The sequence below is a fragment of the Helianthus annuus genome, chromosome 17 (genome assembly GCF_002127325.2).
Source record: "Helianthus annuus cultivar XRQ/B chromosome 17, HanXRQr2.0-SUNRISE, whole genome shotgun sequence".
NCBI lineage: Eukaryota > Viridiplantae > Streptophyta > Magnoliopsida > Asterales > Asteraceae > Helianthus > Helianthus annuus.
This window is the reverse complement of record NC_035449.2, coordinates 17366258-17393508: the sequence shown is the minus strand read 5'-3', so window position 1 is coordinate 17393508 and position 27251 is coordinate 17366258. Positions and strand designations below refer to the sequence as shown.

The 27251-nt window shown below is 33.6% G+C and overlaps 1 pseudogene; it reads right to left on the bottom strand.

Moving 5' to 3' along the window:
* Positions 1-27251, bottom strand: LOC110939520 (annotated as a pseudogene).

The following is a 27251-nucleotide window of genomic DNA, read 5'->3' as shown; positions in this document are numbered from 1 at the left end:
TTAATGTCGATTATGTAGGCGTGAATGCACCATGAACGCCGCCATGAATGCTGCCGGTGAACGCCACTGGTGAATGCCGCCGGTGAATGTCGTGAACGTCGCCGGTGAACGCCTGCGGTGAGTGCCGCCGGTGAATGTCTTCATGAACGTCGTGAATACCGGCACAACTGTGATATGTTGACGCTGATCGACGGCGGATGTGCCGGCAGCGGCGGTTGTGTCAGGTTGTGCCGGGCAGCGGCGGAGGTTATCATGGGGGTTGTAGGTTAACGATTGAGATGCAGAACCAGATCTAAGATATATATATCTGTTAGATGGAATTTCACTTTAATTACAAAAATGCCATGTGTTCACACTGGTTTTCGCGGTTTTCGCAATAAAGATAAATCATGAGAAAACTAGTTTAAATGAGAAAAAAAACTAACTAAAAAGCCTAAAAAACATACAATTTTTTTTTTACAATTTTATTATTTTTTCACAGGATTTTATATATAAAAAAAATTTCAATTTTTTTTTTGTATCGCACATATGTACTAATACGGAAAGCCTAAACCACTTAACCCATCCACCACCGACACCCCCCCCCTAAAAAAAACCTAAACCACTTAACCCACCCCCCACCGACACCCCCCAAAAACCTAAACCCCCTACCCCCACCCCCCAAAACCTAATCCCCCCCTCCCGAAAACCTAAAACTAAACTCTAAACATAAACCCGAAAAAAACCTAAACCCCCACCCCCCAAAAACCTAAACCCCCTTCCCCACACCTAAAAACCTAATCCTAATCCTAAACCTCCAAAAAACCTAAACTGAAAAGCTAAACTAAACTCAAAAGCTAATTTTAAGCATGTAATGTATATGTGTAGTATACATATAATGCACATGCAGTACAAGTTTTTTTTTTTTTGAATTTTTTTTATATATATAAAATCACGATTTTTTTATAAAAAATTATAAAAAATTGGTATGTTTTTTTAGGGTTTTTTAGTTAGTTTTCTAGTTTTCTCATTTATATATAGTTTTCTCATAATTCTCTCTCTTGGGTGGGTTTTGGCTATAAAGTCCATTTTTTCTATAAAGTGTACAAAGTCACAAAACATCACAATTTCAGCTATAAAACACACTCAAAACCCACAAATAACATAGTGAAGATCACTAAAACACAATATTGAAACCCTAACAGTCCTTAAAAACTTCAAGCACGTCATCGTATAGCTATGAATATAAAACACAACATGATAATCAACATAAAACAAACTAATGTTACCCATTCGATAATTAAAACCTTATCATACAAAACACAATACAAAACCCACAAATATGGTGTTTTAGTAATCTTCACTATTTTATTTGTGGGTTTTGAGTGTGACAACCGATACTTTTCCATATATTCTGTACACTGTTAAATAGTAATTTGCGCATTAATGACTGTGCCTGATTTAATTAATGGCATGAATGATTTTCTGAATGCTGTCATATGCATACAAGTGCATTACATGTTGCAAGATTATTTATCATTATTGTATGCAACACAATATGGTTCAATTAGTGCACGAAACAAAGTTAGCACAGTTATAAGACAAATTAGAAGTACTGACGGGAGTTCAGTACTCAGGCAGACATGATGTTAAGACACAGAATGAGCCTGAAACCAAGAGTTACACTAGAATAGTGTGTAGGGAAGTAAGGATCATAAAACTGCCTTCCTAGTGATAGTTTAAGTGCCGGAAAGTGCCTAAAACTCACAAAAACTGCAGAATTCTGCATATTTCAGCAAAATTTCAGTTTTTTAATAACAAAATATAATGCAGAATTTTGGTTTAATAGTCCAGAATGCTTTCCTAAGTGTCGGGATCAAAACTGTCATAAAAGACTACATAAAGCACACTAAACTGCGTAATTTAGCACCTTAACTGTCACGACCCCCGACCCACCCTGGACGAAATCGGGAGCCGCGAACAGCCAAGTGGTACCGGTGATTATTTTGAAAAATATTGCAGCGGAAATTTCATCAGGACCGTGAGTTAGGAAAAATATCAGAGTTTAGAAAACACCGGATTTTATTTATTAAATAGATGGGATAAATCCATGTTTTACAAAGGTAGCTTTAATAAGGGATAACCCAATTACATAAAACAATATTTCTTAATTTGATTTAATTAATAAAATAAGCCACTTCTTGAAGCCTTTCAGTGCCGTATCCAACTCTTACTCCAATCTACTGTAATTACCTGAAACGCGTTTTAAAAAGGATTTGTCAGCAGGAAATACTGAGTGAATCATTCTTTTTATCTAAAACGATGCATTGTTATAATTTACAGTATTAAGAGCGATTACAGTGTTTCTGTTTATCAACCATATACCCACGGTATTTGTCACTCGACCACCTATTGGCTATCTCGTTGTCCAATTGGTGTCTGTGACTATGGTCATATCACCCCTTGGCTAACCCGTTGTCCAATGGTGACGGTTATCAAGTAATGTATAACCCCACATACCGGCTGTAACTTGGTGATTACAAAGATTTAATCCCTGTAATTATAACTTTGAAATAAATAGAGTTTTGGAAATAATTTGATAAAAAGAGAATGACTCACATTATAAGCATGCAGATTTTTACGGGCAGAGCTTAGCCTACTAATTAGCCTTGTACCCTAATTAAATAATAATGCATACGAACTAGGTCAGTAACTAATACAGCATTTACGATAACTCACGAGATTAATACCCTCATAACGAATGACAAAGTGCAATACTTAAACATCCATCGGACTCGCAGCGAATGACAGAGTACACCCCGAGTTCGGGTGGCACTCAAACATCCTGTCGGAATCACGATTAATGACAAAGTATAGCATTTAAACATCCTGTCGGATAGTTTCAATCGATCGGATATTGAATCGTAGCAGCGATTGAGTTAATACCCGGTATCGTAGCAGCACCCCACTAATGAAAATTATGATTTTATGCAGTAATTCTTCATTTTGAGAGAATTGGTCGAACACAGACGAACTGCTCATGTCCAAACTATTTATAGCTGATTTCTGAGGTTGTCGCGGCCCGCATGAGCCACAGGACAAACCTTATGCGGCCCGCGTGGAAGTGTGGATCAAATCGGAGGTTGCTGAGTTACCGGTGGTCGCGACACGTGTCATGCCACGCGTCCCTTAGGCTTATCCGGTAATTGCCTTGCTGTCGCGGCCCGCGTGGACTCCCAATTTCTTGATTTCTTGTTTTTTCAGGGTTTTAGGGGTCCGGGTTTCCACTTATGGAGCGTTTTTAAGACATTTTTGTGTGAGTCGTTACATCCTCCCCACCTTGTTTTAAATCTCGTCCTCGAGATTTGGACTACGATATCTCTTTTAGAGTTATGGCACGTTCTAGTCAATGAGAACAATTTTAAGATAAAGACGTGTTTTACAATAAATAGGGCCCAATGGTTCAACTGAATTAGTTCAAGAAATCAATGTCAAATGAGTGGGTGAAATGATATAATTTCCAAGGTGACTAGGTTCAAGTCAAAAGAGATATATGCTCAATGGATGTGAATATTTACAAGTTGTAAATGACTTTAGAAACAATAGAAGTCATTGTCAAAGGAAACTTACTTTGATTGTCAACTGAGGGCGACTCGGAATCAACAAGCTCGAATAAAATAGAAATACGAAAATAATTTGTCAACTATCGAATTATGATATAAGAAAAATCAATGGGTTGACATTTATTGGATTATAAGGATACACCGATATACAATAGAGTTTAGTGTATCATTGTCTTAACACATAGTTGTATTAAGACCACTTTCAAGGATGAGTCAAGCGAAAGATATATATATATATATATATATATATATATATATATATATATAGATTAGCTCAAGCTACAAGTCTATACCGATACCGCAAGGTGTCGTAATGATTGAAATAGTTCAATAATTATGGTGATCGAACAAATTCACCGTGTAATCAACTGAAAGCTTTAATGAAGTAAAATTTTAGATATTCATTTTGAATAGGATTTTCAATTGATGATGATAAGATCAAATGAATATCATAGAATTTTTTTGATCGATGATGAAAGAAACTTTAGAGGTACACCGGAATATATTATGAATTTGTGTACTCTTATCTTAACATGTATTAAGATTGTTTAAGATAATGAACCAACAGGAAATAAATAATTAAATCCGTACATCAGGTGTGAAAATGAGATTAACTCAAGCCACAAATTTATTGCGACGCCACAAGGTGTCGTAGTAATCGAAATAATAGTAGTGGTGACTGAATGAGTTCACCATGCTTGAAACCAATTGAAAGTTCAACGAAGTAAGTTCGAATGTTTGTTTCAAACAATCTAGTAAGATTTCCGATTGAAAATGAAACAATTGAAAAAAAATGTTTTTCGATCGAAAAAGATCAAGAAATACTCGATCGATGTTGTAGGAACTGTTAAGAGATACACTGAGATATGACATGAATTTGTGTATCATTATCTTAGCACACGATTGTGTTAAGATTGCTTTTATAGGATAAACCTATAAAGCGGATTCAATATAAATAAATAAATAATTAAATCCGTATATGATGTGTGCAAACGAGATTAGCGCAAGCTTCAAATTTGGGAAAACGTCATCACAAGGTGATCGTGATCAAAGAAACAAATTTGTAATGAAGTCGAAGACTAAACAAGCCTGTTATGGTTCAAAACAAATGAAGTGCTTGTTGGGACTATTTTGAATATGATAGCTGCAATCCATCATATGTGACCTTGAATTGAATACGTAACGCGAGCAAGTTCAAACAATTGAACTTGGTGTAAACAAAACGAGTTCATGTATCAATAAGAAAGTTCTGACATGGTCACAACAAAACCATGTATACCATTCAAAAGAAAATCGAGTTTTTCAAGAAATTCATCGATTCGATATCAAAGAGTCATCGTCTTGAGAAAATGCGGTTTACAAATGCAAAGATCAAGTATAGCAGAACGATATGTGAGTTTTAATAAAACAACAAATTGAAATGAAGCCCTCCAATGGTCTTCATAACTCAAACGAACTACATGCGTAACAAACAGTGCATGTGTAACATGTGGATTTACCAAGAAATGAAATAGATCAATATTTGCTACTATGAAAGAAATCCTCATGGTATGATGACCATTAGGGGAAGTAGAAACGCGAAGGTAAACTCATTATATGCAGAAGTCAGGATTTCAACGAAAGAAATATAAGAACTTTATCTAGAATTTCGTGTGATAACCATTGTTAAGTGACGTTATCATGGAATGTCGAATAAAATGAAATAGAGGGAGTTGCAAAGGTATGTGACTCCTTTTTCAGTGATAATAATTATGACTCTGATTAGACTGTGCCCCGATGGGTGTAAAAATCTTGTTCCAACGTACCTCAGCGAGATTCATGTCGTTTGTAGGGTCACGTAGCTAAGTGCTGCTTTTTGATTAGTAGTTTTTCCACTGACGAGATTCACATTGGTGTCGTCATGCCCAATTATATTATCCAAAGGTCTTGCCTTAAAAGTCGTGTGTGATATACTTCAATGTCTGTGGACGTATAATTTAAGTTTCATGTGCACTAGCACAACTTTACATGCTTCTTACTTGCGTTAATAGTATATGGTAATGCTTTGAAAATTCTTATACTTTTGATGGTGTCTCAACTTAAAGGGTTCCCGTCGTTTATTTTGTCGCATGAGTTACGAGACAAATGATCAAACGAAATAATGTTTGATATCGGAATTAAAGATATATGCAAGAGATTCCTGATAAAGAAATCTAGATTTATTATTGACACATATGCTTGTGCTTTATTCTTAATTGACTTTTGGAATTCCTTATAGATATACATATCTATATAATCATATATTTCACATGCTGTAATATACATACCCTTCATAAGGTTAATGTATTTAACAGATTCGTATTTCTAAAAACAAGTCAGATATCAAATCATGATACTATTTAGGGAAATTTTGTCACTTTGTTTGACATATTATAAACCCCGTCTTATCCGGTTCTCGTCGGAGAGGTAACCTTATTATATCCGGACAAACTAGAGAGTCTGCTACACCATACCCAGTCTTGCCAGAGAAAATTTTGTATTTCCCATAAATAGTATTTTTCTTAAATCATGATTTGGAAAGTCCATTATGACTTTCAGCAAAGAAACAAGAAATTAGTATTTACTTGACGGATCATATTCTAGAACAAAGTAGTATCAATAAATAAGAAATAACAGTGGTCAAGTGTTATTGCTTATTATACTTGCAACGTTCTAGTTATCATTCTCATGGCATACAAAGAAACCTTCACACTTTATTTACACAAGTATTTAGCTTATCTCAAAGCTTATACTAAGGCATCTTTTCTTAAGTTCAAGTCTAAACGCTATCCTAGTGTTACTAGTAAAATTAATATTCGAACCCTTTTGTTTAAGCATAGATGTTATTATGGTTATGATTTTCTTTTGTTTGAAAATGAAGTTTTAACAACAATGTTATTGTCTCTATTGACTCTATCTAATGAGTATATTTTATTCATGTTTAATTAAGGGATATTTTATTGAGATAGATAGTATATTTGTAAAACATAATATGATTTATATGACTTCATGGTTTCATATGTATATCATACTTTTATATGAATTTCATAAATAGGTCAAATATTTTTATTATAGGATATTTTAATGTGACCTTAAAAGTTATAAAATATGTCAAACTTTGTAACATACTTACGTAATTATAAGAATGTTGTAAATATTATTTATATTATTAAGGTATAAATACAGGTGGTTATAAATATTAGTTCAAACATACTAATTACCAAAATCAAACCTGTATATTTTATAAAATTTCTTAAAAAGTAATTTTAGGAAACTATTGTATAATTGAAAAAAAATCAATTAATTTAAACGTATACACAATTAGTTATCATTTTATTAAAATAGTATCGGTTATACATTTAGGTTTATGTCACATGTAAAATATGTAATCATTATAAAGATAACTATTGTTCGTGATTTACTATACAGTTATATTATTAAACCAATTATTTCAATAGGCGTCTCAACTTGCTCAATTTATTTAGTAATACATATTCATTGGTTTAAGAGGTGGTATAATTATAAAATAAAATATTAAATGTTTGACCCTATGTAATTTATGAAATAAATATAGGGCTATGTTTTATAATATATAACTTACGTTAATATAAATCTACGCTATAAGACTATAGACCATAAAGTGTAATTCTAAAATAGAGAAGTGTCTGCCTAGTTCAATATAATACATCCGCCTAGGTAGCCTATGAGTAAATTTAATTATATTGGTCATTCATACTATGAACTTAAAACATAAAATATAAATATTAAAATTTATCTACACAGAACGACACATACATTATTACATTAATTTCCAAACATAAAGTTTAAGTTTAGGTATTTAAAAGAACACCTAAATGGCTTAAACAAGTGGCTCTGATACCACCTTCTGTCACAACCCCCGACCCACCCTGGACGGAATCGGGAGCCGCGAACAGCCAAGTGGTACCGGTGATTATTTTGAAAAATATTGCAGCGGAAATTTCATCAGGACCGTGAGTTAGGAAAAATATCAGAGTTTAGAAAACACCGGATTTTATTTATTAAATAGATGGGATAAATCCATGTTTTACAAAGGTAGCTTTAATAAGGGATAACCCAATTATATAAAACAATAGTTCTTAATTTTATTTAATTAATAAAATAAGCCACTTCTTGAAGCCTTTCAGTGCCGTATCCAACTCTTACTCCAATATACTGTAATTACCTGAAACGCGTTTTAAAAAGGATTTGTCAGCAGGAAATACTGAGTGAATCATTCTTTTTGTCTAAAACGATGCATTGTTATAATTTACAGTATTAAGAGCGATTAGAATGTTTCTGTTTATCAACCATATACCCACGGTATTTGTCACTCGACCACCTATTGGCTATCTCGTTGTCCAATTGGTGTCTGTGACTATGGTCATATCACCCCTTCGCTAACTCGTTGTCCAATGGTGACGGTTATCAAGTATTGTATACAAAACCCCACATACCGGCTGTAACTTGGTGATTACAAAGACTTAATCCCTGTTATTATAACTTTGAAATAAATAGAGTTTTGGAAATAATTTGATAAAAAGAGAATGACTCACATTATAAGCATGCAGATTTTTACGGGCAGAGCTTAGCCTACTGATTAGCCTTGTACCCTAATTAAATAATAATGCATACGAACTAGGTCAGTAACTAATACAGCATTTACGATAACTCACGAGATTAATACCCTCACAACGAATGACAGAGTGCAATATTTAAACATCCACCGGACTCGCAACGAATGACAGAGTACACCCCGAGTTCGGGTGGCACTCAAACATCCTGTCGGAATCACGATTAATGACAAAGTATAGCATTTAAACATCCCGTCGGATAGTTTCAATAGATCGGATATTGAATCGTAGCAGCGATTGAGTTAATACCCGGTATCATAGCAGCACCCCACTAATGAAAATTATGATTTTATGCAGTAATTCTTCATTTTGAGAGAATTGGTCGAACACAGACGAACTGCTCATGTCCAAACTATTTATAGCTGATTTCTGAGGTTGTCGCGGCCCGCGTGAGCCACAGGAAAAACCTTACGCGGCCCGCGTGGAAGTGTCGATCAAATCGGAGGTTGCTGAGTCACCGGTGGTCGCGACACGTGTCATGCCACGCGTCCCTTAGGCTTATCCGGTAATTGCCTTGCTGTCGCAGCCCGCGTAGACTAACCTTAAGTCTTACGCGGCCCGCGTGGACTCCCAATTTCTTGATTTCTTGGTTTTTCAGGGTTTCAGGGGTCCGGGTTTCCACTTATGGAGCGTTTTTAAGACATTTTTGTGTGAGTCGTTACATTAACGAACCGGTAACCAACTGAACAATCGGACACTACCTGTAACACCAAATTTTCACTAGAAGCATTGGTTTAGTGTTACAAAGCTAGTTATGGTCACCAAACATCATAACATACCCTAAAACATTATAACACCTAAAACACTAAACCTTACACTTAAAACCTAACTAGATTAACTAACTTATCATTACATCCCAACAATACCCCCCCCCCCCCGATTTACGGTTAGGAACATGGGTCCCACACCCATGATTTTATTTGAGTATTTTATTTGATTTGTTTGTATGATAATAGACATAAGGACCATTAGACATTTTCATGTTGGGAAGACATTATTTAAATCCACAAGGTTATCATACTTATTCATTCCAGCAAATGAACAACTTGATCACCCTTCATTCTCCTCTTCTTGCTTATGGCCCAAACACAACATCCACACTCCTCCATTTTTCAAACCATTCAATGCATTCTAAGGTGAACATGAGGTGTAAGAAGCATAGTTAGGAAGCTTGGAAGCTTTAGATGTTGAAGGACCTCATCAAGGAGCTATTAACCACTTAAACCATCATCATCTTCATCTTGTTTCTTCCCTAGCCATTAGAGCTAGTAGTAAGCTCCTCATAACTTGATTTTACTTCTCATTTTGGTGGTTAAAAGATTATGTAAGTTACTAATCATAAGAATCATGAGGAAACAAGAAGATGAACCTTCACATGAAGCTTAAAAACATAAGAATCTATGTTGATTTAGTGTATGTATGATACTTGATTGTTGATTTCTTGTGATCATGATGTTGATCTTCATAAGAAGCTTGCTAGATTGTGATTAAATACATGATCTAGCAAGTAAGAGGATGAATCTTGTAAAAATCAAAATGATCATCCTTTATGTTCAACATGAACTTGAAAGTAAAGTTGTTTTTGAGTATGATGATGATAGATACATGTTATAAGTCTTGTAAATGGAAGATTTTAAAACTAATTTTCTCAAGAAACCAAAGTTATTTACAAGATTTACATAATCATGATTTTTAAAGAAACCAATCATGTTTCTAGTGTTAAATCAAGGCTAGAAACATGTTGTTAACAAGAAAAATACAAGAAGAAATATTTTTAGAAAACCTTCATACAGGTTGTAAAGGATTAAATTTCACAAGAAAACATGTTAAGTTACTACAAACTTTTACAAAATTTCAAGTTCATGATGTAGTGTAAATTGCATGATTTTGGCTCATGGTAAGTCTTGAATGACTTGTTGATGATTTTAAAAGAAAATGATATGCTTTTAAAGCATGGAAATGTAACGCCCCAAAAACTCGGGTCTAAATATTTTATTTGGACATTTTATTAGGTTGGCATAAGTAAGTAGGATTTATTGGTTAAGTGGGATATTTCACTAATAACCAAGCTATCTAACTTGGTTAGGTGGTGTTGGCTATCAATTGAGAGTGGAAAACAATGGGGGTTAAATAAATAAGAAAGAACATGAGGGACCAAGATTGCCAAATTGGAACATGAATTTAATTAAAACAAAATCTCACACACACTAGGTGGTGTGTGCGTGAGATCGATCAGGAGGAAGAAGGGAAGGGTGAAAACCCTAGTTCCCAAGAAAGCCTCAAATTGACAAGGAAATTAGGCTCAAATCCGATGCATGAACTCGTTTTCTTGATGATCTAGCCCTAGCAAACATATGGTAAGCTGAAATTTATGATTTGGTGATCTTATGTGAAGTGGGTTTTGATTAATCCGTGAAGTTGTGTTAAATTAAGCATGAGAATATGATAGAATCACTATATGAAACACAAATTATGCGAGTTCTAGATGTCATTTGATGATTTAGAACGAAACCCATGTGTAGGAGTATAAGAATGATTATGATGAACATGCAATTGTTGATATTATGATTATGTTGTTGCACAAGATGCTATATGGTAGGTTTTGATAGTAAACATGATGTAGATTTGATGATAAAGTGATCTTGCTTGAAGATGGAAAGGATATGCTTGAATTACTTGTACATTATGCATAAATGTTAGTACGCACGATGAAATGTCTAGGTGAAGCTAGCGAGTAAAATTATTGCAAGAATTTGGTAATTTGGTGCAGAATGTGATAATGTTATGTTTGATAGTTAAGTTAGCATGAGATACGTGTTTTGGATGAAATACATGTGAGTAGTTAGTTGATGAGATGGTTCCGTGAAAGTATGCATTAGGAATTAGTACCCGATGCTTGAATGGTAGTGCACACCATGAGTCGGATTAGTGACTTAATGGTAATTTAGAAATGAGTATGTACTAAGTGTATAGGTTGAAGACAACTAGTAAAGCTTGATGTTACGATTACATTAAATTGGCTAACTTGGCATGTAGTTGTCGAATGTAGGATCATGAAAGTGTTACTATGTGTAAATTGATTTGGTGAATATCGAGTAAGAAATCAAGTGATCATGTAGTCGTATGTACTACATGACATGATTAGGAAATGTGTATGGCGTTACTAAAATAGTTTATCATATCAAGATAAAGGTGTGTGTTCATAAGTGGGGAATAAGTAGGTATGGTCGTTGACTTTCTGAAAAGTCAATGAATATGCGAGTGACATGATTAGACTTATGAATATGTCTATGAGAATTTAAAGAATCATGATTAAGTGTTAGGACGATTAAGTGTACGTACGTATGATAATAAATTGACTAAATGAATGTTGAACAATGTGGATTGTCGGTTCATGTCATATGCATGATAAGTTTGACTAATGAAAGTCTATGTAGCTAAGAGTTTGAAATGGATGTGATATGAATGAACATGCATACTAACTTTGATGTGGACATAATGATTTGAAAGGATAGGAACCCCAATTGACATAGACTCAAGTATGGAAAGCTAACGGATCATGAGGAAAGGGGAAGCTTTGCACAAACTTGGACGCACGAGGTAAGTGAATCCCAAACTTACCCTTTTGACTTAATATGTTTTGTTGTTTGGTAATTTATTTAGAGTTATGTAAGAAAGTATGAATTAAAGGTAGTGATAAGGCAAGTTTAATGGAAAATAATCGAATGTGGTTAGGTAAGTTGGGAAGTGTATGATAAAGATCGAACGGGTCGAACATGTATGCATGAATCATGTAATGGTAATGTAATTTATAAATTTTAAGGACCTCAAGGTATGAAATTTTAGTTAATTAGGTAGGGAAATGTTTCATGAACAATTAGAAACAAGTTTCAAGTGAAACGGATGCAAAACGAGCAAGTTATGCGAATTTTAGTGTAAAAATGGAATGCTGATCTGGGTACCACCGTAGCTTACGGTGCCACCGTAAGTTACGGTGGGAGCTGGGTTTCCTTTTTCTGCCGTAAGGCAGTCTAGAGCTACCGTAAAGCTTTGGGGGCCACCGTAAGCTACGGTAGCCACCGTAGCTTACGGTGGAGGTCTGATGTAATTGTAAAGTTTGAGGATTTCTTTGTTTTTCCTTCGAATTCGGACCCCGTGGACACATTCTAAGCCTCGCTAAGTCCTTATAAGGTTCCTCAACCCTATTGAAAGGCTTGGTAAGTTACGGGTGAGTTCGGAACTCATTCTTAAGATCCGAAAGATATTTTAAAAGCGTTTATGACATGTGATTAAGTTCGGGTTGTGTTAGCGAATACGCGGGGTAATGAATTAAGTATGTGAGTAGGTATATTTGTATCTATTAATGTATTAATGTATGTAAGCATGTAAGTAGGTATGTTTGTACGCCGTAACCTATGCATGTATGTAAGTATGTGAGCAGGTATGTTTGTATGTGGTAGTGTATGTATGTATGTTAGTAAGCATGTAAGTAGGTATGTTTGTACGCCGTAATGTATGTATGTATATAAGTATGTGAGTAGGTATGTTTGTAAGTAGTAATGCATGTATGAACGTGTGTAGGCTTGTATGTACTTAGTTATGTATGTAATGCATACGTGGTTTCAATACACTTAAGTATTGACGTTATTAATAGTGTGCCTCGAGAATGAAATGTAGTGCAGGTACTCCATCGAGGTTTCGCTAAGGATTAGACACCCGGATGGAATGATTAAATCTAGGAAGATAACGGGATTGAAAGAATATGTGGATAGAACATATCGAGATTACACGATTAAGAATCTTGTTTGTGTATAATGTATGCTAATGTTTCGATTGTATGTGGTGGGTGCAGGTTGTATGAATGAAAGATTATCATCATGAGGTGTAGCGATCAAAGACCGAGTCATAAGATAGATTGTACGGGGATCCTGGAGTATATAAATTGATAGACATAAGTTAGACTTTCATTTTGTAAATGAGTACGAAGGATGCGTATATTGTAAAAAAGGTTATTTTATAATGAACTTTCAAGTAGGATAAAACGTTTTAATGAAAGAAATTTTATGGTACGTAATTCCGCTGCGTCTTTTCAGTTAAAGCGTGTTAGGGTGTTACAGGAAACCTCCATTTTTAAGGGGAAACTATGGCAAAATTTTTGTGGAATCTAAACACTTAGAAATATATTTTTAAACAAGTGTTTACAAGTAAATTTTAATCATGGTTTTTCATATAAAATTTGCCATAATTTTTGTTACAAAAATTACAAATATTGGAGGTTGGTTTTTGATAAATAAAAATGACTAAGTATATATTTAGGAAAATATATTTAGATATCACAATTTGTGTATTACTTGTATATTATGTGTATTAGTTATATTATTTTAGGATTTGAAAATAATATAACTTACCAAAATACCCAAAATATTAATATAAAATATTACCAAAATTCCAAGAAAACAAATATATAATTTATACCCGAATATTTGACAAACCGAACGAGGACTATGAACTATAGATATATATATATATATATATATATATTCCAGAATTAAATTCATATATTTTGTCAAGCGAGTTAAACGGCATTTTGGAAACCCAAAAGAATGGAAAGTATAATTTTTACAAGTATTACAAAAATATATCTTGTTTTTATCAAGTAGAAAATATATTATTTTGAGTGGAGAAAAATATATATATATTTTCTTGAACAATTAGAAGATATATTATTTTTGAAGAAGATATATATTTTCTTAAACAAAGTAAAAATATATCATTTCGGGTGAAAAATGGGATTATAAATATTTTCTAAGTTAATCTTGAGAATATATTATTTTTGGGGATTTATATGGAAGTATAATTATTTTTGCCAATAAGGATTTATAGATATTTTTCTATAAAAGTTTTCTTAAAATACATATATTTTAAGAATACAAATTGGTGATTTTTAGTTGATTAAGGGCATGTTTGGCTAAGCTTATTATAGTTAAAAAGGACTTTTGGAAAAGGACTTTTGGGAAAAGGACTTTTTGAAAAGGAGTTTTTAAAAAAAGTGTTTGGATAGCTTATTGATGTAAAATGACTAAAATGGACATCCTTTTAGATATAAGGGGGTAAAGAAGGGGTATATTGGTAATTTGTAGTTTGAAAAGTTAAAAGCTGGCCAAAAAGTCACAATATTGTGACTTCTTGAAACCTCCTTTTTCTTCTTTGCAAAAAGCCATTTCTAAAAGGACTTTTGGCTTAGCCAAACACAAAAACAACTTATTGGCTTTTTAATAAGTCAATAAGCCAATAAGTTGTTTTGAAAAGCTTAGCCAAACATGCCCTAAAAATAATATTCCGGAAAGTTAATACAAAATTAAGTATAAAAATACTTAATAAACACAATGAAAATACGTATTTTCGTACGTACAAATACACACAAGAATACGCCACCAATACTTGGCAAAATGCACAAATACCCAAGTATAAGAATACACAAGTGCAAGTACACCCATACTTGGGAGAATACACATGTAGAAATACATAATATACCAAGTTAAAATATATTATTTTAACAAAATTCCAAATGATTGACAAATATAATTTAAGTTAAAATATTATTATTTTAACCAATCATTATATACCTTGGAATTATATAATGAACATCAAAGATGTAACTAAAGTATAACAAGAATTCCGAAATAAGTCTTACTAAGCAACTAAGACTAAGAGTCGTTACACGACCTTAACGTCTAATAAAACTCAGCACGTGTGTAGGTTGTAGTACGGCGTAAGAATACATACTTTGGGTATACAGGAGACAGGACGTAAATCTGTGAGTTCATGTCCCCTTTTTCTTTTAACTGTTTTCAGTTTTATAACTTCGGGGGTGAAATACATGTTACAAATATTTCAATGATTTCAAATGGTATGGTTAGCTAAGGAATGAACTGTTAGATCATGTGAATGAGTAGGCGCACACTTAAGACCATTAATCCTCGTATAAGGACCGAGAGACATGAGTAATAGATCTATTTGGGTGTTGCGAGCCGCACCCCTGGGCCGGAAGTGGCCGAAGGTGGTGACTATGTCTTACAGTCGGAGGCCCGGTACAAAATCCGAAATGTTTGAGCCTTCCTATACCATTGCACACATGTTAATGTATTAGCTACACATTAATTGATCTGTTCATAGACGCTTTCATACCGGATTACAAAGGCATACATACAAATGTTTACAAGATTATTCGAACTCATATAGAAACACATGAACTCGCTCAACTTTTTGTTGATGTTTTCAAAATTACATGTATTTCAGGAAACACGATGGATCTGGGGCGCTGGTGTTGCTTTCAAGACAAATGTTTTCAAGTTTTGATGTCATCCACTTTTAATTTGTAACATAACTTGAGGATATGTTGGTCGAAACTTAATGACTCGTGTTTGTAACATTTTAAACTGATGAATGGATGAACATCATGTTTTAATCATATAGTTGTTTATTATAATTGAATGCAATGATATTGAACAAGTCACCATCATACGCTTCCGCAAAAGTCAAGGTGTGACATTGAGTGTGTTTTATGGTTGACATTATAGTGTTTTATGACTTTTTACACTTTGTAGGAAAAATAGACTTTGTAGCCAATTCCCACCCTCTCTCCATATATATATAGGTAGAGGATCTTGTACATTAATCCAGAAGTGTGAAAAGTGTGAGAAGTGCATTATAACACTATATAACACCATATAAACACCGTATAACACTATGTAACACCATATAACACCATATAACACTATGTAACACTATATAACAAATATAACACTATATTTTGTCTGATAGCATGTCTATGATAGATGTATAGTGTTATATATTGTTACATAGTGTTATATGGTGTTATATGGTGTTACATAGTGTTATACGGTGTTTATATGGTGTTATATAGTGTTATATATAGTGTTATAATGCACTTCTCACACTTCTGGATTAATGTACACTATCCCTACCCATATTATAGGGATAGTGTACATTAATTCAGAAGTGTGAGAAGTGTATTATAACACTATATATAACACTATATAACACCATATAAACACCGTATAACACTATGTAACACCATATAACACCATATAACACTATTTAACACTATACAACAATATATAACACTATACATCTATCATAGACATGCTATCAGACAAAATACAGTGTTATATTTGTTATATAATGTTATATAGTGTTACATAGTGTTATATGGTGTTACATAGTGTTATTCGGTGTTTATATGGTGTTATACAGTGTTATATATAGTGTTATAATACACTTCTCATACTTCTGGATTAATGTACATGATCCTCTACCTATATATATATATATATATATATATATATATAATAACACCATAAATTATTTGATACTGCTATTAACAAAATTAGAGTCCAAACAACAACGTAACAACCTACATAGCATATCTCATAAATACAATCTTATGGCCTCTTGAACTCTCTGGATACTCTTTCTTTTTCTTTTATTTGTTTTTGTCTGTTTATTGTATTTTTTTTTTTATTATTGACATGAATTCTCTTGTTAAGACCCTATGAATCGATTCAAATTTCAGATTCATACTATAACCAAAATTCCCTAAGTAAGAGCCATCGGATCATCACTTATTCCACGAATAAATAATCACAAAACATCCAAAGAAAGATTTGTCTTTGCCTCAAAATAAACATAAACAGACATTTGAAAGAAGAAACAATTTCGAATTATATTTCTAAATTCTAATTCTTGGAATTTTTTTTTGAAGGCTGGTTGCGAGGTTTGAATATTAAGTATGAATCATAGTTCAAATATTTCTTAATCTATGATAGCTGGGTTTGGATAGGATGAGATGTAGACAAATCTTATCTCTATCCATATGGATAAAGAGGTTATTTCTAAAAAGACCCCCGGCTCGAAACCAAACATCTTGCAAACAATACGAACTAAAGATATAACAATAGAAATCTACCATTCACAATATAAGTGGTGACAGAGTAACATAGTAGAATAGAAACAGATATAACATTCTAAAGCAACAAATGTGTGTGTGTATACACACACACACAAATATGATGATAATCACATGTAAAGTAAGAAATATTAACCCCTAACACAAAAAGCTCAAACACTTCAGTACTCTATCCTAAAATCCTTAACCTTAATCCTACGTCTCCACGAACTACTATCCTACTATCCTGGACCATGTCCTCAGAAAAGTGCAACTCTAACCAATCTCGTCTAGTCCGCTCAACCCAAGTCAGTTTGGGCATTCTTCTACTCTTCCTACCCTCACAGAAAGGGCGTCCACTACTCTAACTTGTGCCGTCGTCGGCCTCCATTTCACATGCCCAAATCATCTCAATCTCCCCCTCTTAATCTTACTTAATATACTAGCCACCCTAGCTGCCTTTCTCTAATAACTTCATTTCTCATATGATCTAACCTTGTGTGCCTACACATCCACCGCAACATCCACATCTTTGCTATCTCCATCTTGCGCGTCTGCGTCTTTTTGATAGCCTAACAATCTGTTCTATATAACATAGTCGGTCTATCTACAACCCTTAGAGTCCAAACGTAAATGATAAACATTGATGACACGTCTTCATAATGTACACAGTCACCTTATCAAGCTATAGTTACATAAGATATTTATATGTGTGTTAATTTAATTTTCTTAACCTAACTTTTTATTTATAATGTTTGTTTTAAACATGATATTTTTTCCGTTATACATGTCTTACTATATGACTTTTTACATGACGCTAAGTATAATTCATACGCCACTATATAATCTTTTAGGCTAAAAGAAGTTATGAACCACTTCCAAATTTTAGACCACTTAATGCCACGTAAGCAAGAAATACAAGTCTACAACAGTTGATTACATATAGACATCTTAATTTCTTGCAATCATTTTACATTAGAGAAATTTTAATCCGTTTTAGACCTTGAATATACCTATAATTATTAGAGATATTTTTAATCCCTTTTAGACCTTGGAATAAAACTCTTTGGCACCTCTATTATGTTATTCTTAATAATGTTAAAGTTAGGGTTAAAACTTAAGATCATATAAAGATGGTGAAGAAGCATGATAATTTCAAATGGGTGTGTATTTTTCCAAGTCTCGTATACCCGTTCCAAATAAACGCGTAAACATGTTTTCACCGTTTGTGGTTGTAGCTTCGAATTTTCAGCGATTCGATTTATCTTTACAATCTAACTTGTTTTGTATGACGAAAAACATGATCGGTGCATTTTAGACATCTTATATCGTATTTAATTATATGGTAAACGCATCGATAAGTTTACAACTATATTACTTTTATTTATTTACTAGGTTATACTCCCGTGTATACACGTGTTGAATAATAAAAATAATTTATTTGTAAATAAGACAAGTAGACGTACATGATAGTCATTCCACAAGTTTGTAATCTTTTACTCATAGTAATTAATACCCAACCCACTTGTAAAGTGCGTGTCGTGGTCATTAATTCTTTAGGAAAATTTTCAATTATTTTTACTCTGTTAGTCAAAGAGGCGATAAAAAATAATTTTCATTAAATACATTAGAGAATCTACGATATATTTGACTATACTTTATTATGTTTAATCGTATCTGTATTTTGTTATGTTTAATCGTTATCTCTATTGTTGAATAATTTTAATGGTAGTAAAATATATTTATTTGTTAATGATAGCAATGAACGAAAAATTACCATGTGGTAATTGTAGTTAAACATATTAATGATTAGACAAAATAGAATATTTTTAATTGTAGTAAAATATATTTATTTGTTAATTGTTAATGATAACAAAATTGAACAAAAAATTGTCATGTGACAATTGTAGTTAAACATAATAACGATTAGACAAAATAAAAGTTACTTGTAGTAAAATATATTAATTGTAGTTATCCATATAATATTTTTAATTAGTTATCCGTAAAGTATTTTAAATATAAAAATGGAATCTAATACTTTTTTTTTTGAACGGCAAATTTGGATCACTGACGGACCATTGGAGTATCATCGTGCCACCAACAGAACCACCCGATCATATCCATTTCCACTAGACAATAATGTCTATACACCAATTCAGGAGGAAACCCAATAAATCTGGGAAAAACCCCCTTTGTGAGAATCGAACCCATGACCTAATGGTCATAAGCCTTATCCCACCACCAAGATACCACTAGGCTATAATGCCATGGGTGGAATCTAATACTAATAAAGAAATCTTTTTAATGCCACATGTGATTCTTTTCATTTAATTAGTAAATCATAATGCCACATGGCATTTGTTTCTTCAATCTCACAATTTTTATATATATATTTTTAATTTAATATATAATGTAATATATAGTTCTACAATAATTCTAATGGGTATCTAATATTATAATTAATAACTGTAGTGCATTTTTTAAGATGTGTTATGAATTATTTTAGTTTATTAATAATATTATTTATATAATATTATATATAAATCTCTTTATGAACATTTATATTGTTGATTAGTTTTATATGTATACTTAAAATACTTTAGGTTTTCTTAATGAACGAATAACAAAATATTTTAAATTAGTATTATCGATAAAAACAGTTAATATAAATTATAATACTGCAATGGCAAATGTAACATATTTAAACATTATAAATATTAATTATATAGTTTCTTTCTTCAAATTTTTATGCGAATAGCATTCTCCTCTTTAATTTAATAATATTAGATAATATAATTAATACAATAATTAGTTCTATAATAATTCTACTGGGTATCTAATATTTAAATGCCATTTTAGTCCCTGTGGTTTGGGCCATTTTGCCAGTTTAGTCCAAAGGTTTCATTTTTAACCTGTGGGTCCAAAAAGGTTTCACAGTTGCCATTTTAGTCCACTGGGTTAACTTCATCCGTTTTTTTCTGTTAACGAGAAGGCCAATTCGGTCATTTTATATGGCTGAATTGCCCTTTTAGTTAACATAATTACATACAAAATGACCAAATTGGCCTCCTCGTTAACAGAAAAAATGGATGAAGTTAACCCAGTGGACTAAAATGGCAACTGTGAAACATTTTTGGACCCACAAGTAAAAATTGAAACCTTTGGACTAAACTCGCAAAATGACCCAAACCACAGGGACTAAAATGGCATTTAACTCTATAATTAATAACCAAAGTGCATTTTTTAAGATGTGTTATGGATTATATTAATTTATTAATACTATTATTAATATATTAATATCTAATATTATTATCATTAATATATTATATTTTATTGTAGCATTGTATAATAAACAACTTCAATATTTAAATAATGTAAAGATAATTAGGTTTTCATGTCCCTAATTTTGGTCATTCACGGGTTCGGTTAATCCAATCGGAGAACATTTCCACCTATGCATTTATGACTCTAATTTCCAGATCTATTATCAAAATGCATATCAGGATTTCAAAATTTAAAAAAATAGTTAATCTGAACTTATCCATGTACATCTAAATGGCAATCTATAAATCACCACTAATAACAATTTTAACTTTACCAAAGCATAGCGGTTTACCTTTATTATTAACATACCATAAAATACCATACCATAAAATACCATACCACCGCTATTATGCTTCAGTATTTCAAGAAATCTGAATATTTTCATAACAGAGCCATACTTGTTATGAATGAAGTTGTACATAAAGTAAATGGTCACCTACTTTCATTGCTTCCCGACAAAAAAAAAAAAAAAAAAGCTAAGTTATGTAAATTGGTGTATGTACAAAAATAACTCACTTGTGTAAATTTGTGTAGATGTGGTAAAGTTACATGATTTCAATATTTAGATCCGTGTAATACACAGGTTTATAATCTAGTATAAATTAATATTTTATTTAGGTAGCATAAGGAATTACCATGTGGCATTTATTGGAATGGTTTATTAGATTTTAGAAGATAGAAGATTAAAAGATTCAGATTAGATAATATTAAAATTAAAATTGAGAGAATTTATAATAAATAATAATAAGGATAAAAAATTATTTTTAAATAAAATAAAAGTAAAATTATTAGATTGAAGGAGAGATTGTCATGTTAAATTAATTAGAGTCTTTTATTAATATTTTAGATTAGATTTAGAAGATTAGATTAGATTTATTTTTTTAATCTTGGTTTCAAGATAAAACGAAAATATTGAAAATTGAAAGTTAGCTGCCGGGCTTCAAAATTATTCCAAATGGGCTAAAAGCCTAAAAGTAATAAAATGGGAAGTAAGTGGGCTGGTCTTGGGCTTGTTGAAACACAGAGAATAAAACAGTTCTCTCACAAAACCATTTTCAATATTTGAACAAATCACTTGAAGATGAATATTGAATAATGACAAGGCTGTGGCTTCTTGATCACAACGGAGACTTTGGTAGTTTGGTATGATTCCATCTTTTGTTATAAGATATTTGAACTTTGTATTTATGTTTCTTGTTTAACCGGTTAATGTATATATTATTGTGCTTTTCTATCAAAGGTGATTTGTGGTTAACTCACCGGGGTGATGCCGTGTACTTTCTTCAATGGCCATTTTTCTAATGTATATAACTGTTCTTAGGTGATTGAATTGTTAAAAATCGCTATAGATTGTCGAATGAATAACCGAAAAGCGAATTTATTATGGAGATACTCCATGGTTGTACTATGGGCAATGTGGCAATGTGTTTGATTGATTTTGATCTATTTGGTTAATATAAAAGGCGTAAAAGTTATGTCTAGGTAGTTTATCAAATGCTTAAGTGAAATTACAAGTTTATTTTTGATTGATTAAACCTGAATACGGAAGTAATTGCGTGTTTCTTCTCTTGTGCTCTTGTGTTTTATGCGTTCTTGTTTCCTGGTTTAATTGTAATTTAATTTAGCCATAGCTTAATTCAACTTCATTCCGCATCTTTGATTTTTTAAGTTTTTAGAATCATATAAACTGTATAATACTGTACTTACCCTAGCTATCTAGGTTAATTAAGTTTTTATATGGAAACATTCACATTGCATTTATATTTCTTCCAATCATATTAGTATATTACTTATATATAGAAGCATTGATGTTTAATGCTACACAAGACGAAGGAATAATATCTGGATCTTCATTCAAACTTGAATGAAAACGGGGTTCTCACGGTATACTTACCGGATTGAGATACCCACGTCATATGCCCTTGCCCATATGGACCTTTCTTTGTGTCCTTAATATCCCGAGTAAACGTAACCTCATATGTTTGCTTTTGCTGCACCGCTGTGAAGCTCATGACATCCTGTCGATTATGAATGTTAACCTCAACACTTACACCCTTTGGTACATAAATGTCTCTGATGCTGTAACTCGAGTTTGCTAAACCAACATTAGTCACTGTCCTTGAGTATATTTTGCGATCGCCTCTTGTTAGAGACACAACAAAAGAAGGATAATTCAGCTGGGCCTCCGGTATGGTCTTTAAGCAACTAGCTTTCTTTTTAACGATCATTTCAATTTGTTCGGGCGTATAGCCTAACCCACAAAGATAAGGAATGTAGTCGTCGGGTTGGATGTCAAAAACAAGCCCTGGCTCATGGGCTTTTTGTGGGTTTACGTGACCAGAGCCAAGGGCGAATACGTCAGCTGGAAGCCCTCTTTCGTCTACAATGGCGTCTCCATTTCGGTTTACTTGACTAGCCGTGGTCATCATTGCAGACTTTATAGCAGCAGGAGACCATTCTGGATGCACGCTTTTGAGCAACGCTGTTATACCTGCGAGATGAGGACAAGACATTGATGTGCCTTCATCGATATAAAATGTTGCTTTGGTTCCTATTTGGTTGCCGATCGACTGAGGCCATGCTGCAAGAATTTTTACACCGGGTCCGGTAATGTCTGGCTTTAGGATTCCAGGACTTGCAATGTTAGGCCCTCGCGACGAGAAAGAAGCCATCTCCGGATCTAATTTCAGGCCCACCACAGTTCCATGGCAAAGGATGGTTGCGGTCGGTGAAGAAGTTGAATTCAAATACTTCTTTATCTCAACCCCTTCTTTGTAACCACATGTGATGCGAGAAGAACATGAGGTTCTGCTTCTGTACGCTCTCCAGAAACAATGTCATTAGCGATAATCATGGCAGCTCCTCCTGCATTCTTAACTTCCATTCCCTTTGCAATATTATCAGTCCGCCCATCCACATCACACAACACCACCTTCCCCTTCACATCAACGTGTTCCAGTGATCCCTTATCACACAGTGTGGGGTAAACAAGAGGCCGAAGCTTATGGTCGAAATCCTTTGGTTGGTACAATGATTCACCATGAAGTAACTTGTTGTTTCCAAGACGAACTGTTGTCCGGAACCTTCTATCAATTGTACTAGCCCCAACTGTAAGGACCCATGGGGCCTCATTTAATAATGATGCACTGCTCGGCCCATAATTACCTCCTGAACAACTCACGGAGATCCCTTCCTGCATGGCATTGAAGGCGGCTACTGCTACATTATCTTTATAAAAGGGCATGGAACTTGCACCAAGCGCTATAGACATCACATTTATGCCGTCTTCAATAGCTGCATCCATTCCTGCTAAGATAGAACTACCCATACAAATATAGGTACATACTTTATAAATGGTTAAGTGTGCTAGTGGTGCCATCCCACTCGCAGTGCCATTCGCCAATCCAGATACATTTGCTGTTGGAAAATTAGAATAATGTGAATGGAAATTAATTTAGTGATAATTTATGGGACTCTTCATGGTGACAAACTCTTGAGTAGAGTTTTTATGTCACTTGATTAGCATTTATTAGAGTTTTTATTTCTCTAATTAAATACCTAATTAAGTGAAACTTTACTAGAGTTTTATGTCTCTAATAAATCACCATTTAAGAGAAACTTTTCATAACCCACATCTCTTGTAAAAATAGTAGGCTTTGTGGCTCATTTTGAGATAGAGAAAAATGCTAGAAAAATACAAGAGAAGGGATACAAGAAATATACATGAATATATGGAGAGTTCTTGGAAAGAAGAAATACTTGGAGACCCATGTGATGGGTACTTAGAGAAATATGTTTTCTCTATACGATTTCATCACCTTTGTATCATAATTCAACTCATTATTTTGTCTTAACAAGGGATGAATGTTGCAAAGTGATATTATGATATCCTTAGGGCTGTGAAGAATCAGAATGATGCATCTTCTGTTCACATGCTAAAGTATTGTAGTCTAAAGCATGCTAGACTAGTACTTGGTTAATTATGGGTCTTGACGGAGACTAATTAACTCTAAACATTCAAATGTGTATGAACACAAAAAGAATTTGTGTATGGACAAAGTTGAGAGAGAATTTTCATTCATTATAAGGAAATGACATGTAACTTTTAAAAGTTTGTTCGAAAAGCTAATGAGGAGAACTCATTGTCTAAGCTTATTCTAGATGTTAAATTAGAATTATTCTAAGTTGGTGACAAACTTATGACAATGGCATGTGTTGCTTTGGTCAGCTCGGAAGCTTGTGTAAGCTAATGCAATATGAGTTGAATTCACTGATACAATAAGGTTGGTCTTGTTCAATCATATGTGTATAAATGTCGCCATAAGTGGTGTTACGGAAATGTTTATCAAATGGCAAGAAATGTGGGGGAGGAACCATTTAAGAAACAACCCTATAAGGGTATGTAGAAATGGTTCTCATTAACACATCTAAATGTTATCCAATAACACTTAAATGTGGGGGGTGTCTTGCATTTGTTTTTAGCAATAAGGATTTTGTAATCCAATCTATCATTGCAAATAGACGACTAAGTGGAGGACACAAAGGTCGTAGTGTATAATGGAGATGTGTTTGCCTTAAATGATACACGTATCTTACGAAGACATATGTTATAACCAGATTCAGATGGCCACTGAGGTTATAGTCTTAGAAGTTGACAATAGGCAAAATTAACTTATGAGTTAAGAACACATCATGACAACTAATCTCAAATACGCAAAGTTATTTGCTAATGTTATGGATCCAACAACCTGAGGGTTTATTAGAGATCAAGTTGTGGAATGGGACTGAAGCCCTTAAAAAATGAAGTTCATATGATGGAAACCTAACTCAGTAGACTGGAGATCCCAAGAATTGAGTTCAATAGGAAAACCTAATTGTATGAATAAGCGAGGTCACTGTGGGGGAATAACCCTACGCATTTAATAAGGTAGTTTATTATAAAGATTAATAAACTTCCTAGTCCATTCCTAAAAGTGACAAGTGTGAGGCTAAGCATAATATGTGGTAAATGATTTGGATAGATCACGGTAACCACAATGCTTTTAATGATCTAAGGAGAATCACCTATGTTAGAGAGAAGTGGGGTCGCTTCGAATGGAATTGAGGGCACAATTCCTAGAGCTCTCGCAGAACCAGGAAAGTGTTCCACGACCATTATTGGACACGACTATGAGGAGATGACCCGGCTAGGGAGAGTCTTGTGTGAAATGTATTGTCGTCTACACAAACGGCAGACGAGTTCAAAGACATCAAGATCTACTCAAAGCTAGTGGGCTAAGTGCATTTCATGAGCGAAGGTTCAAAGGGTAACACCTACCTATCGTATGCAAAACTCAACTGTCGAGGTTCCATTGGATTTTTGTATGTTTTGATTAATCTCCATTCATGTGGGGGATTGTTGGAAAATTAGAATAATGTGAATGGAAATTAATTTAGTGATAATTTATGGGACTCTTCATGGTGACAAACTCTTGAGTAGAGTTTTTATGTCACTTGATTAGCTTTTATTAGAGTTTTTATTTCTCTAATTAAATACCTAATTAAGTGAAACTTTACTAGAGTTTTATGTCTCTAATAAATCACCATTTAAGAGAAATTTTTCATAACCCACATCTCTTGTAAAAATAGTAGGCTTTGTGCCTCATTTTGAGATAGAGAAAAATGCTAGAAAAATACAAGAGAAGGGATACAAGAAATATACATGAATATATGGAGAGTTCTTGGAAAGAAGAAATACTTGGAGACCCATGTGATGGGTACTTAGAGAAATATGTTTTCTCTATACGATTTCATCACCTTTGTATCATAATTTTCCACAAGTTCTAACACTACAATTACCGGATGTAACCTTGGGCCCGTGAGCCATCTCCGGCAGTACAGACTGCTTCGGCTGTTGTACCCTGGGAGACAGACGCGTCATCTTTAGTAGAGGCGCGCAATCTGTTTTAAGGGAAGCGTGTTGAACACGTGCCTCAACCAAATTCGTCAACGTTTTAGTGCGCTCTTTGTTGCAGTCAAGGAGTATTTTTCAAGACTCAAGATGATGAATACTCGAGTCTAGGATGCTATCAAGTGCGCCTGAAGGACCCACCAGAGATGCGGCTTGAATTAAGATTGGTATATATATTTATATTTATATTCTTTTATTTAGTTATTGCAACCAGTATTGTACCATGATATTTCCTAAGAATAACGAGAGTCTCGTTACGATATATTTTGTAATTATATTTTACAAAAGGTGAACCTATTTCCTACATTTGCGTTGTCTACCAAATTCCCCGCCGCAGTACTTGCAGTGTGTGTCCCATGGCCATCCTTATCTATCGGAGAAACGCCCTTAATAAAGCTTCTTATGCCGATCAGTTTGTTGTTACACCCTGCCACTTCACATTTACCTTTCCATGTTGATGGAGGAGCGGGGACGCCATCGTCATAAAACGAAGGATGTCCGGGAGTAATCCCGGAGTCTAAAACGCCAATTATGATTCCCTTCCCACGGTTTGAGTCTTTCCAGAAACCTGAATTTTGGCGCAAGCCCAGAAAGTAAGGTGAACGTGTTGTGTGTAACTGATACACACCTTCAGGCCTTAAGGATAATACTCCACTCAAATTCTCCATCTTCTTTGCTTGACCTGCTGACATTTTAGCTGCAAATCCTGTAATCACATGATGGTACGCGTGAACCAT